This window comes from Acinonyx jubatus, chromosome D4, assembly GCF_027475565.1.
Source record: "Acinonyx jubatus isolate Ajub_Pintada_27869175 chromosome D4, VMU_Ajub_asm_v1.0, whole genome shotgun sequence".
Lineage (NCBI taxonomy): Eukaryota > Metazoa > Chordata > Mammalia > Carnivora > Felidae > Acinonyx > Acinonyx jubatus.
Genome location: NC_069391.1, coordinates 38460654 through 38474728, shown reverse-complemented (window position 1 = coordinate 38474728; position 14075 = coordinate 38460654). Strand labels below are relative to the sequence as shown.

At 41.8% G+C, this 14075-nt stretch overlaps 1 long non-coding RNA gene across 2 annotated transcripts in view; it reads right to left on the bottom strand.

The window, feature by feature from the left end:
- LOC128312182 (uncharacterized) overlaps positions 1-14075 on the bottom strand; it is a 50099-nt gene that overhangs the window by 5802 nt on the left and 30222 nt on the right. The window contains exon 9 of one of the 2 annotated variants that reach the window (XR_008291137.1): positions 2505-4404. The exons of the other annotated variant lie outside the window; for it this stretch is intronic. This is a non-coding gene — a long non-coding RNA (uncharacterized LOC128312182). Of the gene's footprint in view, positions 1-2504; positions 4405-14075 lie in introns of those variants that run through there. 2 annotated transcript variants of the gene reach the window in all.

Sequence of the window (14075 nt, the reverse complement as noted above, 5' to 3'; positions counted from 1 at the left end):
GAGGAATATGTGGATTAGGATCTTGCCAGGCTAAGGAATGTGGGGTTAGGCCTGCAGGGGGCAGAGGCAGTCACACAACTGAGTTGTGTTCAAAAAGACAGTCTGGCAGCAGTGGGCAGGGTGGACTGGGGTGGAGAGAAGCTGGAGGCGGGTAGATCAGCCAGACAACCATCCCAGGCAACCAGTGATGAAGCCTCCTGCGAGCTCTTGGCAAAAGCATCTGTTTAACACTCTACGGTCTCTCTCGGAGCTGTCTTTTTACAGCCTGACAGCCCTACAGGCTGCAGGATCCTTGACATCAGGAACTGTTTGCTGCCTCTCTGGGGCCCCAGGCCTGACATGGTTCTTGGCAGGTGCTCATTATATATTTGTGAATTACTGAATAGGGCAGTGAAAAAAAGGACAAGGGGTGTACAGAGAAGGGCGCAAGTTTCCGGGATAACATCCTGTTTAGCAAGTACAGTTCCTTAGGCCTGGACATTGGCACAGCTGTCTTTTAATGTGTGTGGTGAAGTAGAAGCATGTGCAGGCAGCATGGGCAGTGAAGGAGCCACAGCTCACTCCAAAAGCTGCGAATTGCCTTGTCTGTGTGCCTGCATGTGTGTGTGTGTGTGTGTGTGTGTGCGCGCGCGCGTGTGCGCGCATGCATGTGTGCATGTCTTAGGCTTGCAAGAGCTTTTGGCTTTTTAGAGAAAGGTGGACAGACAAACAGGAGAACTCACAATCTGTACTGTCCTAAGGTGCCTTAGGAAGTGTATTAAGACTCTTTTTTGGTTGCAAGTGGCAGAAGATCAATGCAAGCAAGCTTAGGGACAATGGGAAGCATTTGGGGACCGCCAGAGTGAAGGATTCCAACGGTGCCAGACTCTTTCCATCTCTAACGTCTACTTTTCTCCACATGTCAGTCAACCTCATTCTCAGAGCCTGGCCTCCCCCACCGTCTGGAAATATGGCTGCCGGGAGCCTGGGTCTCACTTCTGGGAGCTCCTCCACCAAAGAGTCAATAAAGCCTTCCTTTCTCATGTCCCAATTTCAGAGACCCCAGGAAAGGATTCTGATTAGCGCTACTTGTGTCAGGACCCTGCCCCTGGCCTAAGACCTAATGCAGCAGCTAAGGAAGCAGGGTCATGTAAAAAGGAAAAAACTTCCACCAAAACCCCATAGTTGAAGTAGAAAAGGAGTATTTCACAGAGGTGGAGCTAGTAATCCTGGAGACCCTGGCTGGTTCAGTCAGTAGAGCATGTGACTCTTTTTTTTTTTAATGTTTATTTGTTTCTGAGAGAGAGAGAGAGAGCTGCAGAGTGCAAGTGGGGGAGAAGCAGAGAGAGAGGGAGACATAGAATCCAAGCAGCCTCCAGGCTCTGAGCTGTCAGCACAGAGCCCGACGCGGGGCTCGAACCCACGAACTTCAAGATCGTGACCTGAGCCGAAGTCGGATGCTTAACCGTCTGAGCCATCCAGGTGCCCCAAGAACATGTGACTCTTCATCTCGGGGTTGTGAGTTCAAGCCCAACATTGGGTGTAGAGGTTACTTCTAAAAGAAAAATCCTGTCTGAGTCTGCGTAAGTTAACTCTTGTACATAACAACCCTAATAGGTGTCGCTGTTGTAGTCATCATTACCCTTGAGAATTATTACCTCAGGAAACCAAGGCACAGAGAAGGTAAGTAACTGTCATAGATCACAAACTAGTAGATAGAGGTGGAGCTAGGATTTAAATCCATTTAATCTAGCTCCAGACCCTATATCTTCTTATTATGTTATTTTACCTATTCACTACAGAATGAAAGAAAGCAAGGTCTAGGGCTGTGAGGAAGGAGCCTCAACAATTTCTCCTGGAGAAATTTAAGGCCCAAGCTGAGGAGCCTTTGGAAAGGGATCCAATGTCAAGGGAATCTAGAATAAGAAACACCACCACCCATCTTAATCTTGCTGGAGATAACTGAAAAGGAATGTTTCATTTTAACCTTTTTTTAAAAGATTTTTGGGGCGCCTGGGTGGCTCAGTCAGTTGGGCATCCGACTTCGGCTCAGGTCATGATCTCACACTCCGTGAGTTCGAGCCCCGCGTCGGGCTCTGTGCTGACGGCTTGGAGCTAGGAGCCTGCTTCAGATTCTGTGTCTCTCTCTCTCTGACCCTCCCCTGTTCACGCTCTGTCTTTCTCTGTCTCAAAAATAAACATTAATGGGGCGCCTGGGTGGCGCAGTCGGTTGGGCGTCCGACTTGGGCCAGGTCACGATCTCGCGGTCCGTGAGTTCGAGCCCCGCGTCAGGCTCTGGGCTGATGGCTCAGAGCCTGGAGCCTGTTTCCGATTCTGTGTCTCCCTCTCTCTCTGCCCCTCCCCTGTTCATGCTCTGTCTCTCTCTGTCCCAAAAATAAATAAACGTTTAAAAATAAATAAATAAAAAATAAATAAAATAAACATTAAAAAAATTTTTTTAATATTTTTTAGTTTATTTATTTATTTATTTGTTTGTTTATTTTGAGAGAGAGAGAGAGAGAGCAAGAGCAGCAGAGGTGCAGAGAGAGAGGAAGAGAGAGAATCCCAAGCAGGCTTTACACTGTAGCACAGAGGCCAACACAGAGCTCAGTTCCACAGACCACGAGATTGTGACCTGAGCCAAAACCAAGAGTGGCTGCTTAACCGACTAAGCCACTCAGGAGACCCAAGATTTTATTTTTTTAAGTAATCTCGACACCAAACGTGGGGCTCAAACTTACAACCTCAAGATCAAGAGTCTCAAGCTCCACCTAATAAGCCAGCCAGGCGCCCCTCATTTTGATTTCTTTTTTCTTCCATCTTTATTTACTTAGAGTTAGATAAAGCCAAGAAAAGCAAATGAAAGAACAATGAGGTCCCATTTTCACCTATTAAAAATTTAAGCAGCAGTATAATAGCCATGCTGGCAATGGTGGGGAGATGGTTCCTTCTAAATGGCTGGTGACAGGATAAAGTGTTCCAACTAGTGAAAAACAATTTATTTGGCAATGAGGGTCAAGAGCTATAGAAGCTCTTTTTAACTTTGACCTGGTAACCTCACTCTTTAAAAATAGCTCGTGGAGTCACAAAATAAAACCCAACAAGTGCTACATGCAAGAGATACATCTAAAATAGTGTTCCTCGGAAATACTGAAAGTAAAAGAGTAGGAAAAAATAGAAAACAAGAACAAAAGCCATACATGCAAATACAAGCAACACGAAAGCAAGGGTTTTGGAATTAGTATCAGACATGGTTGAATTCACAGAAAAACAGAAAACAAGACATAGGAGAAAATGATGATAAAGTCAGAGAGCAACAATGTAGATTTGTCATAAATATTTATGCACAAAATAATATAGCATCAGAATTCAGGAAGCAAAAACCATAGGAATTACATGGAAAAATGGACATAAGTACAGTAACTGTAGAAAATTTTAATTCACCTCTCTTAGCCCGTGAATGATCAATAAACTATACAAAAAGTAAGGATACAGAGGACTTGATTTGTTAAATTAGTAAGGCAGATTGAATTAAGAGATATCAAATTCTATATCTTGAAAACCTAGAATTTACACTTCATGAGTATCCCGGGATCATTAACAAATGACCACATATAAGGTTTTTTCATAAAAAAACAAACAAAAAAACCTCAATACATTTCAAAAAGTAGAATGAGTACAGACAACAGTCTCTAATCACAGTACACTAAAACTAGGAAATAATAGCAAAAACAGAAACTGAAAAGCAATAGAAAAGCTGAAAATTAAATATAATCAAAACACAATATCTGGATGGAATATTATTCAGTGTTAAAAAGCAAGGCAATTCTGACACATGCTGTAAATCAATTAACGTGGAGGACATTGTGCTAAGTGACAAAAAGATAAGCACTGACATAAGCCAGTCACAAAAATATAAACACTGTATGATTTGCTTATATGAGGTATCTAGAATAGTCAAATAGAGACAGAAAGTGGAATTGTTGTTTCCAGGGGAAACAGGAGGAGTGGGGAATGGGAAGATTTTTAATGGGTATGAAGTTTCAGTTTTGCAAGATGAAAAAGTTCTTTTTGTGTATTGTGCAACAGTGTGAATACACTAAACATTATTGAGCTATACACTTGGAAATGGTTGAGATGTTAAATTTTGTGTCATATGTATTTTAAGAAATTATCTTAATTCTCAAAGTGTAAACTATCTTTGGGAAAAAAAAGTGATAATCCCCAAGGAAACAGTACAAAAGACAAGTCAAAGGAATGAGCATTTTCATGGTTCTTGGCTATGTCTCGCATAATCTTCAGTAAGAATTCAGAGGGATAAATTTTGAACAGGGCAAGCTTTGAGACAGACATATTGTGTTTGAAAATGTTGGTTTTCTTCCTGCATTATTTCACCAACTTGTATGCCAGGCTCTGTATTAGGACCTAGAGAGACCAGAAAGGGTAGAGTTTATCTACACCTGTTTATCTCTACCACAGAAGCAAAGGTCCAGAGAACAAAGCAAAATTCTGTTCAACCCCACCAGTTAATTCCAAGTAAAAGGAGAGGGGGAGGGAGGTCAGATGGCCAAATATTACGTTTTTCTCTTCTCTGAACCTGAGCCATTCCCCACTGGGGCTTCAGATTGTGGCTTCCTCATTGTGACCACAGGTAAATCATTTTACCTCTCTGAGAGTCACTTTCCTCATCTACAAAATGGAACTGATAGTGCCACCTGGTTTTCATGAGGAGCAAATGAGATAAAGTATATTAAGAGTTTAGAGAGGCACACATATTCAGCACACAGGAAATGCTGGCTTGCTGCTGGTGGACATATTTTACAGACGAGCGAGCATCCTCCGACTCAACTACATTACTTGTACTCTTTGGAGGTTTTGATGGGCGATTTCTTCCCTCCCTAAAGTTTCTTCCAAGATTCTGTCTACACACTTATACATGAGGTTACCAGCTCTGAGGAAAGAGACAAAGTTGACTCTCCTGGTATCTTCAGGACCTAACACTTGGTTTGAAAAAAAAAAAAAAAAAAAAAAAGACTCCTTAGTAGCTTCAGGCACCTAATCAAAGCCACAGCTGGTCTGGGGTGCCAACCACAGTGCCATGAACACCTGGGCCTCAACGAACGCCGCAGATGAATATGGGGACATGGTCAGCAGCAACTCCATACCCTTTGGTAGCTTTCTTTTTCTCCCTGCACCTGGCAGATAGCATCCTTCATGCTTAGTAACTTAGTTTATTTGTTAGCTAATTTATTCATCCACAACATGTCAACAAACAGTTAACAAAAATCACACTGGAGATCTGCACAAAATGCAGTGGGGATTAGGAAAAGCAGCATCTAAGCCTCACCGGGCATATCAAGGCAGGCTTCACAGAGGAGTAGGATGAGCTGGACTTGGAATGATCTATAGGAGAAGGCTATGGGAGTTGAAGAAAGAATATACTGTTAAAGAGTAGAGTTTGGAGCCCTTGGAGTTTCTTGCAAGGCTGAGCAGCTATTGCCCATGAGACCATGCCCAGTGGCAGGAACACAGCAACTATGAAACTCCTCTAGAGGGCTCTCTACAAGTCCTCTCCCTGCCTCAGCCCTGCCGGCCTTACTTACATCATCGATGGAGCTTTCCCCTAGGGAGAACCGAGCTCTGCCAGAGTCCCATGGTGAGCAGTAATGGAACAGAGATTAGGATCTGACTGAGTTATAGTCCTAGCTTTTCTATTCTTAACTCCTAGGCTTTTATGGAGCTCTGGGGGCCAAGCCGCCTTTTAAAAGCCCACACATGGAAAGCGTGGTGGGTACAACTGGCTCACCATTAGGAAAAAATTTAAGTTTAGAGCTCCAAGTCATGGCTGACGTTAGAATAAATTCCAGATGGCTGAAAGATTTGAATGTAAAACATGAAATCACAAAAATAGTAAAAGAACAAAATAGATGAATATTTATAATTTTGGAAGGGAAGGGAAGTACAGAAGACCATTCTAAGTTTGACACCAAAGGCAGATAATAAAAGATTAATGGGAACACACACACACCCACCCACCCACCCACACACACACACACACACACACAAGAAGACTGGCATGAAAGTAGAAATGTTAACAAAGACCTCCAATTTCAGGATTATTGGGTATAAGGAGAAGAGGCCCTGGGCCATTCCTTGGAGTGGTTAATTGGGAAAATGCACTTGGAGTATCCGATGAGATTTTTCCTTTCCTTCTCACATTTTGTACTAATTAGCTGCAAGGGGGATTTTCCCCAAACCAAACCAGTAAGTGTGGGCTCTTGGGCCAGAGGCAAAGCCTTGCCCCAGACAACAACTAGGACCCAAGAGGGGAAGAAAATTGCCATACTCAAAAGACAAAATGGATCCTCTTCTTCCTTACATAACCCCCACATCTCCAACCATCCAGCACATTCCACTTTTCTACAAAGTTACTACATGCAGAGTCAGTAAACAGGACAAACAGGAACAAGAATATACAACTTAAAAATGGACAAATGTCTAGAATTACTAAATATTTGAGAAAAGTCAGAACAATGACACAGAACCATCAAAATACCATCAGAAAAACTAACATTCAAGAAACAGAATTAACAACTACTGAAGAAAAAGACTTCAGATTAAGTGTAATTAGTCTTCATAAGAAATGTGAAAGGAGGGGCACCTGGGTGGCTCGGTCAGTTACACGTCCGACTTCTGCTCAGGTCATGATCTCTTGGTTTGTGGGTTTGAGCCCCGCACTGGGCTCTGTGCTGACAGCTAGGAGCCTGGAACCTGCTTTGGATTCTGTCTCCCTCTCCCTCTGTCCCTCCTCGACTCGCACTCTCTCTCTCTCTCTTAAAATAATAATAACAATAATAAACATGAAAAATTAAAAAAAAAAGAAATGTGAAAGGATATTTCATCTATTAAAGAGAATCAACTGGAGGGGGCACCTGGCTGGTTCAGTTGGTAGAACATGCAACTCTTGACCTCAGCATCCTGAGTTCAAGCCCCACGTTGGGTACAAAGCATACTTAAAAAAAAAAAAAAAAAAAAAAAAAGGATTGAAACAAAAGGTAAAAAAAAAAAAAAATCAACTGGTGATTTGGAACTTTAAGCACTTGATTTTCCAAATAAAAAATTCGGGGGGCTAAATCACAAAATAGATATTGATGAAAAATCAATAATAGAGTTGACAGGTCAAGTGGAGAAATTCTCCCGAAATGCAGTTCAAAAGAACAGAGGTAGGAGGTATGAAAGAGAAATTAGAGGCAGTGACAGGTTTGGCCCACTGGCTAGAGTCTGCCAACCTCTGTTCTATGGCCCTCAATTCCCTCGTTTGTAAACTGAAGATAATATTTGTACCAGCTTCATAGGGTTGTTGTGGGAGTTAAACGGGGCAATGTGTCAAGTACTTTGCTCCTCACCTTATACATAATAAGCAGCCAATAAACACTAGTTATTACTGTTGATGTACTTGTTCAGGTAGGTGCTGAGAATGAAGAAGAAGGAGGTCACATTTATTTGACCCCTACTGTGCACACGGCAGGCCCAAGTCTTCAAGGGACTTAAAGGACTTCATTTTATCATTTTATCAGTTACTTCATAAAAGTACCTCAGGTTGGCAGAGGAAAAAGAAGTGATGAAGCATAGAAAATGGACCCAGAAGTTCTGTCATCCTCTTTAGTAGGAATTCCAGAATAAGATAACAGATGGAATGGAGGGGAAAAAATAAATACGTCATGGCCTATTTCCTAGAGGTGAAGAAAGGCATAAGCTTTCACACTGAAATGGCTCACTGAATACCAAGAAGAATAATTGTCCTCCCCCCAAAAAAGACCTATGCTTAGATTAACTATGATGAAATTTCAGAATTCTAAGTATAAAGGAAATGCCAAGCAATTTTGTTCCATTCTCCTATATTTGTAAGTGCATTTTTCCAGGAAGAGGATCTGAAACATGTACCCAGTTCTTAAAAGAGCAACCATAAAGGAAGTCTAAGAACTGCTGTCTCCTATGAAGAGAACTTCTCCACGCAAGGAGGCTGGCGAGGAGGGGCTCAACCTTTAATTAAGGTTGTTCTACATCTGGTCCCTTTCACTCTTTTTTCTTGCACACTCACAAAAGGAAAGATTGACCAAGCTCAAAACCAGACTGCCCTTAACTCAGCACATTATTAGACTTTCTTCTCTCTGGGAGAAACACCTGCAAAGATTTTCCCTCAGAAATGTCTCTGGTTTTAAAAAGTCTCTAAGACTCAACAATGCTAATAGCACTTGCTACTGTGAAAATTTTGCTGGGGAAATGGGAGGAAGGGGCGTCTTGTGAGCCCCCTGCAGTTTTGTGGCATTGGGGTCATTGAGATGTGGGCGTGATCAGTGTGCAAGCCCAGGTGGGGGTAGGGGGTGGGTTGGAGACATGGACCCACTACTTCCAACTGTATGATCCAGGCACTTTCTGAGCCTCTGTTTCCTGGTCAGTGAAATGGGAACACCCTTGTTATGCCTCTCAGCGTAGTTGGGAGGCTAAGATTTTTACCAATGAAGGCTCTGAGAAAGCAAGTTCTAAACTAAGAGTCACTTGTGCAAATGTCTTAACGGCTACTTGTGAGGTGGCCGGCATAAGAAATTAGGGAATGGCGAGCACCCTGACCTAACAAAAATATTCAGGAGCCAAATTTGGCCCTGGGACACCAGCTTATGACCCTGCTTTAAACAAAAAGGAGGATAACTGGATTAAAGCAGCTCTCTAAATGGATAGAAAATAAAAGTTTTCACCCTGTTACGGGTTGAATTGTGTTTCCCCTTCCCCCAAAATAAGTTGAAGTCCTAAGCCCAAGTATCTCAGAATGTGACCTTATTTGGAAATAGGGTCATTGCAGATGTAATTAGTTAGCATGAGGTCATACTGGAGTAGGACTGACTCCTAATCTGACTCCTTATAAAGAAAACAGCCATGTGAAGACAGAAAGACACAGGGAGAATGCCCTGTGAAGACAGGCAGATGAGCGATGCATCTGTAAACCAAGGAATGGCGGGTTTGCTAGCTATCCTGGAAAACTAGGAAAGGGGCATGGAACAGATTCTCTCTCAGAGTCCTCAGAGGGAAACAACCCTGCTGACATCTTGATTTTAGACCTGTGAGAGAAGAAATTGCTTCTGTGTTAAGCTACCCAGTTTATGACACATTGTTATGGCAACCCGGGGGGAAACTGATACACTCCCCTAAATGAAACTATTTCATATCGGCCATGAATTTCCGCTTTTCAGCATGAGTCAGTGGGACACCCAGCTTGAGCCTTGGGGGGGCCAGGACCAGGGTGAAGCACCCAGGGTCCGAAACTCCGGGAGGCAGTTACTCTCAGGTCCCCGCAAGTGCTGATGCTCTGAGTGCCTCCTCGAAAGCTGGGCACCTATGGCCACGCTGGAGTGTGTGACAGTCGTCCAGCCTGAACGCATTATCTAATAGCTTTGAGTGGTGCTTTGGAGCTGATTATAAAATGTAGTCTCCAGGGTGTCTGGGTGGCTCAGTCGGTTGAGCGTCTGACTTCAGCTCAGGTCATGGTCTCGAGGTTTGTGGGTTCAGGTCCCCGCACTGGGCTTTGTGCTGACAGCTCGGAGCCTGCTTCGGGGATTCTGTGTCTCCCTCTCTCTACCCCTCCCCTGCCGAGCTCTCGTGCTTGCTCACTCTCTTTCAAGAGTAAATAAACATTAAAAAACTTTTTTTTAAATAATAAAATGTAGTCTCCAGCCCCTTTAACCTAGGGCAGAACAAACATGGATTTCTCATAATCTCAGAACATTTCCTCTTTATTTAAGCCAGAAGGTGAGGGGTAGCAGAATACGCCTCCCCAAAATATGACTAAAGGAGTTCAGGACATGCCACCCCAAATTATGCCACTTTGGTATGTTGATTATTTTAAGCTATAAGCACTTGAAAAACAGCAAATTCAGGGAGCTTTCTCTGAATTCCCCTAATCTTCCTAAATCCTCCAAAAGGAACTCAATTGTCATAAATCCCCTCCCAGGGAGTTTCATCAAGTAGGGAAGAATGACTCTCATCACCAGGGAGCAGCCTGGAAGTCCACACTACACCTAGACAAACTTTTCACAAACTATTGTATCTCTTATCCTTCTAAGTGTCCATTCAACTTCCCCCAAATCATTTATTCTTAAGCCCTACATCCTCTCCTCTCATTTACCCATTAAGATGGTATACAAGGGATGCCTGGATGGCTCAGTCCATGGAGCATGCAACTCTCAATCTCAGGGTTGTGAGTTCAAGCCCCATATTGGACATGGAGCCTACTTTAAGAAAAAAAAAAAGAGGGAGAGAGAGAGAGATGGTATTTAATCACAAATTCTAAGACATCTTGGGGAATCATTAATTTTTCCAGGGATATCTCCCTTGTATGTATGAGGTATATATGTTAATAAACTTCTGCTTGCTTTTCTCTAGTTAATCTGTGCTTTATTACAGGAGTCTCAGCCAACTCAGAAGAATGGAGAAAATTATGAGGATAGGATTGCTGAGACATCCTACCCAGATGGAATCCTGGGAACACTGACAGAAGGGTAAGAGTTCTTATTAACATCAGCTCTCTTGGATCTCTGTAGTGCCCAGTTAAGAGAGGAAGGTAAAACTTCATGTTGTCCCTACTTTCCAAATTCAGATTAGCAGGAGGAAAACATTCATAAGAATGAATTCTTTGAACCATGACTCTTTTGAATTTGGTTTTTGGGGTACACTTTGGTTATTTATCCTTTTCCCTCCCAAGGACAGCTATTGCTTTTCTGTTTGTCTCCTTTAATGTCATGAGAACTCAGCTTGGGACACAGGTTGTTGGTTCTTGTGTATGTGCAAGTGAGTAGTTCTGGACCTAGAGAGGCATGCATCTTTGTGCCCCTTTAGGGATACCATTTGTCACAAAAGGCTTATTAGCTTTGGTTTTGAGCCACTTAATAAACATACGTTTGGTTTCAAAGAAAAAGGAAAAAAATTATTTAAAAAGGAAGTTTAATACTGCCAGAAATATTTACTGTTTGTTCCAGCTGATAAAGATATTGAAAGGATTTTTTGAGAGCACTCTATGTCAGAAATTGGCCTAATTAGAAGCTGATATATATATATTTTAATGTTTTTTATTTATTTTTGAGACAGACAGAGACAGAGCATGAGCAGGGGAGGGGCAGAGAGAGAGGGCGACACAGAATCCAAAGCAGGCTCCAAGCTCTGAGCTGTCAGCACAGAGCCTGACACGGGCTCGAACCCACAGACTGTGAGATCATGACCTGAGCTGAAGTCGGACGCTTAACCGACTGAGCCACCCAGGCACCCCTAGAAGCTGATATTCAGAGTCTGATAGGAGCTTCGGTTTTTTCTTTTTTTAAAGGTTTCTCTGTTCTTTGTTTTTCCTTGATCCTGTTCCTCCCATGGGGACTTCTCAGTCCACTAAAACTCTCTTCTCAAACCCCTGCTGACTACATGTTCCTTCCACCAACTCTGTCTACTTCCTTCATGGCATGATTTCGCTAAGGGTAATTTGGAACCCCATTAGTTTCTTTGGGAAACTTAAAATCTCCCTAAACTGGCTCCTTTAAGACCTCTTACTTCCCATTTCTTCTGTTGCTTCTTCTCCTTGATTTTGCCACTTTCAATCTTCCATTCAGTTTCCTTGAATTTTTTGATAGGTCCACCCTCAAACTCTAACCTCCTCTGTCCCTCTGTCCACCCTGCCCACTTCAGCCTTCAGCTCCCTATAATCCCTTCGACTTGAGGCCTCCTACCCTTCATCAGAGGCTGTCAAGGGACCCAGAAACCCCCACAAGCAACTACTTGAGGCTGAAAAGGTAAAAGGAGCTTTTGGAAATTTGGCAAGTGAAAAATCTTAAAAGTCGTCTCCACAAATATAAGTAAGAACTTGTAGCCATCTGAGTAGGCAACCTTAACTTTTTCATCTGCTAGAAACACAATTTGGACCCAACTGTTGCTTTATAAACTAGCGAGTTTTGTATTCATATACCAACATATGGCTAAAATTTTAATAAAAGCTCTAAGATCCCTATGTTTGTCTGTATGTTTACGTATGTCCATATATGTATGTTACTCTGGATGACACTGTCAGAATTAATTGTAAAAGAGCTCTATTTAATTGGCTTAAAGAAAAGCAAGTGCTTATATAAATTAAACATTCAGAGCAGTATAGAAACTAACCTAAATGTTTTTCAAGTTCATGTGACTTGAGTAGTCTTTGATAAACAAGAATATTGTTGGTTTAGTGAAAACAAAAACAAAAACAAAACAAAACAGCACGGCAAGTCTTCATAGCTGTCAGCATTAAAAATAATAGAAGGGCACCTGGGTGGCTCAGTCAGTTAGGTGACTGACTTCGGCTCAGGTCATGATCTCACAGTTCGTGGGTTCATGCCCCGCGTCAGGATCTGTGCTGACAGCTTAGAGCCTGGAACCTGCTTCAGATTCTGTGTTCCCTCTCTCTCTGCCCCTCCCCCACTCACGCTCGGTCTCACTCTGTCCCTCAAAAATAAATAAACATTGAGAAAAAAAAATTTTTTTAAAAGGGGGGGGGCGCCTGGGTGGCTCAGTTGGTTAAGCGACCAACTGAGGCTCAGATCATGATCTCGCAGTTTGTGAGTTCGGGCTCTGTGTCAGACTCTGTGCCGACAGCTCAGAGCCTGGAACCTGCTTCAGATTCTGTCTCCCTGTCTCTCTGCCCCTCCCCCACTCATGCTCTGTCTCTCTCTGTCTCTCAAAACTAAATAAACGTTGAAAAAAATTAAAAAAAATAATGCAGACATACAGCTTTTATTCTAGCTGAGTGTACTAGTCAAACATTTGTCAGGAAGAATAGTAACTTAAAGTGATGCCCACCTTTGTCTAATGTCTAACGAAATTTTCATGACTGATCTAAATATAATTGTTAAGAACAAGTGAATAAACTAAATGTAGGTGGGATAAAAGTTTATAAATGATCTTTTCAACAATGATTATATTTTATAAAATATATCTGCTTAAAAATCATTTCCAAAATCTTATCATTTCCAAAATACTTTTGGTAACTTGAAACCTTAAAGTTATACTATGTTAAATTACACGACAGGTATTCATTGAATACCTAGATCATTTCCAATTAAGATAATGTACTGAAAACATTGATTGCTACACATACGTCTAAGTTTACCTACTTTTGTCCTCTTCTTAGAGAGGAACAAAAGCTAATTTGACATCTATAGAATTTTGATGTGACAATTCACAGTTGATTACTTCTTAATGTTCACTAGAAATCAGGGTTTCTAAGAGTTCAGAATCCTAATGAATGTATTTAATTAAAACTAATAGAAAAAAAAGCTCTATATGCAAAATATATAAGAAAAGTAGGGTTATTTTTGGTAAGAAAAGATATGAATTATAGAGACACATTTTTGTTAAGGGAGAAGAGAATAACTGTGTCCTAAAATAGAATAACTGGTTGTTCCAGAATGAAAAAGAGAAGAATAAAGGACAAAAGCTAAATGGGTGGAGAAAGTTGGAGAAAGAGAGAGTGAGATCAGGACAGACAGAGAATCTTATCTCTTGTGGTCAAACTGGTCAAAACTGAATGAATTTGTTAAAAGGGTTTTAGAGGGGAAAAAAGGGGGGGGATTAGAAATAAGCTTTAGTATCAAGAATATACTTATGAAGGGACACCTCGGTGGCTCAGTCAGTTAAGCATCTGACTTCGGCTCAGGTCATGATTTCAAAGCTTGGCTTGTGAGTTCGAGCCCCACATTGGGCTCTCTTCTGTCAGCACAGAGCCTGCTTCAGATCCTCTGTCCCCCTCTTTCTCTGCCCCCCCACTCATGCTCGCATGTTCTCTGTCTCTCAAAAATAAATAAACATTTAAAAAAAAAGTGCACCTATATAAAACTAAAATTTAATTTTCTTTCACCTGTTAAAAGGAAAAAGTTCTCTTGGGTATTGGTGTACTCTTTCTTGAAAAAACATTGAAATATAATTGACATATAACATTATGTTAGTTTCAGATGTGCAACAGTGTGACCAAACTGAACTGACCTAAGAGATTGGTTCAGTGAAATCTACCAGCTCGGGTTCTAGATTGT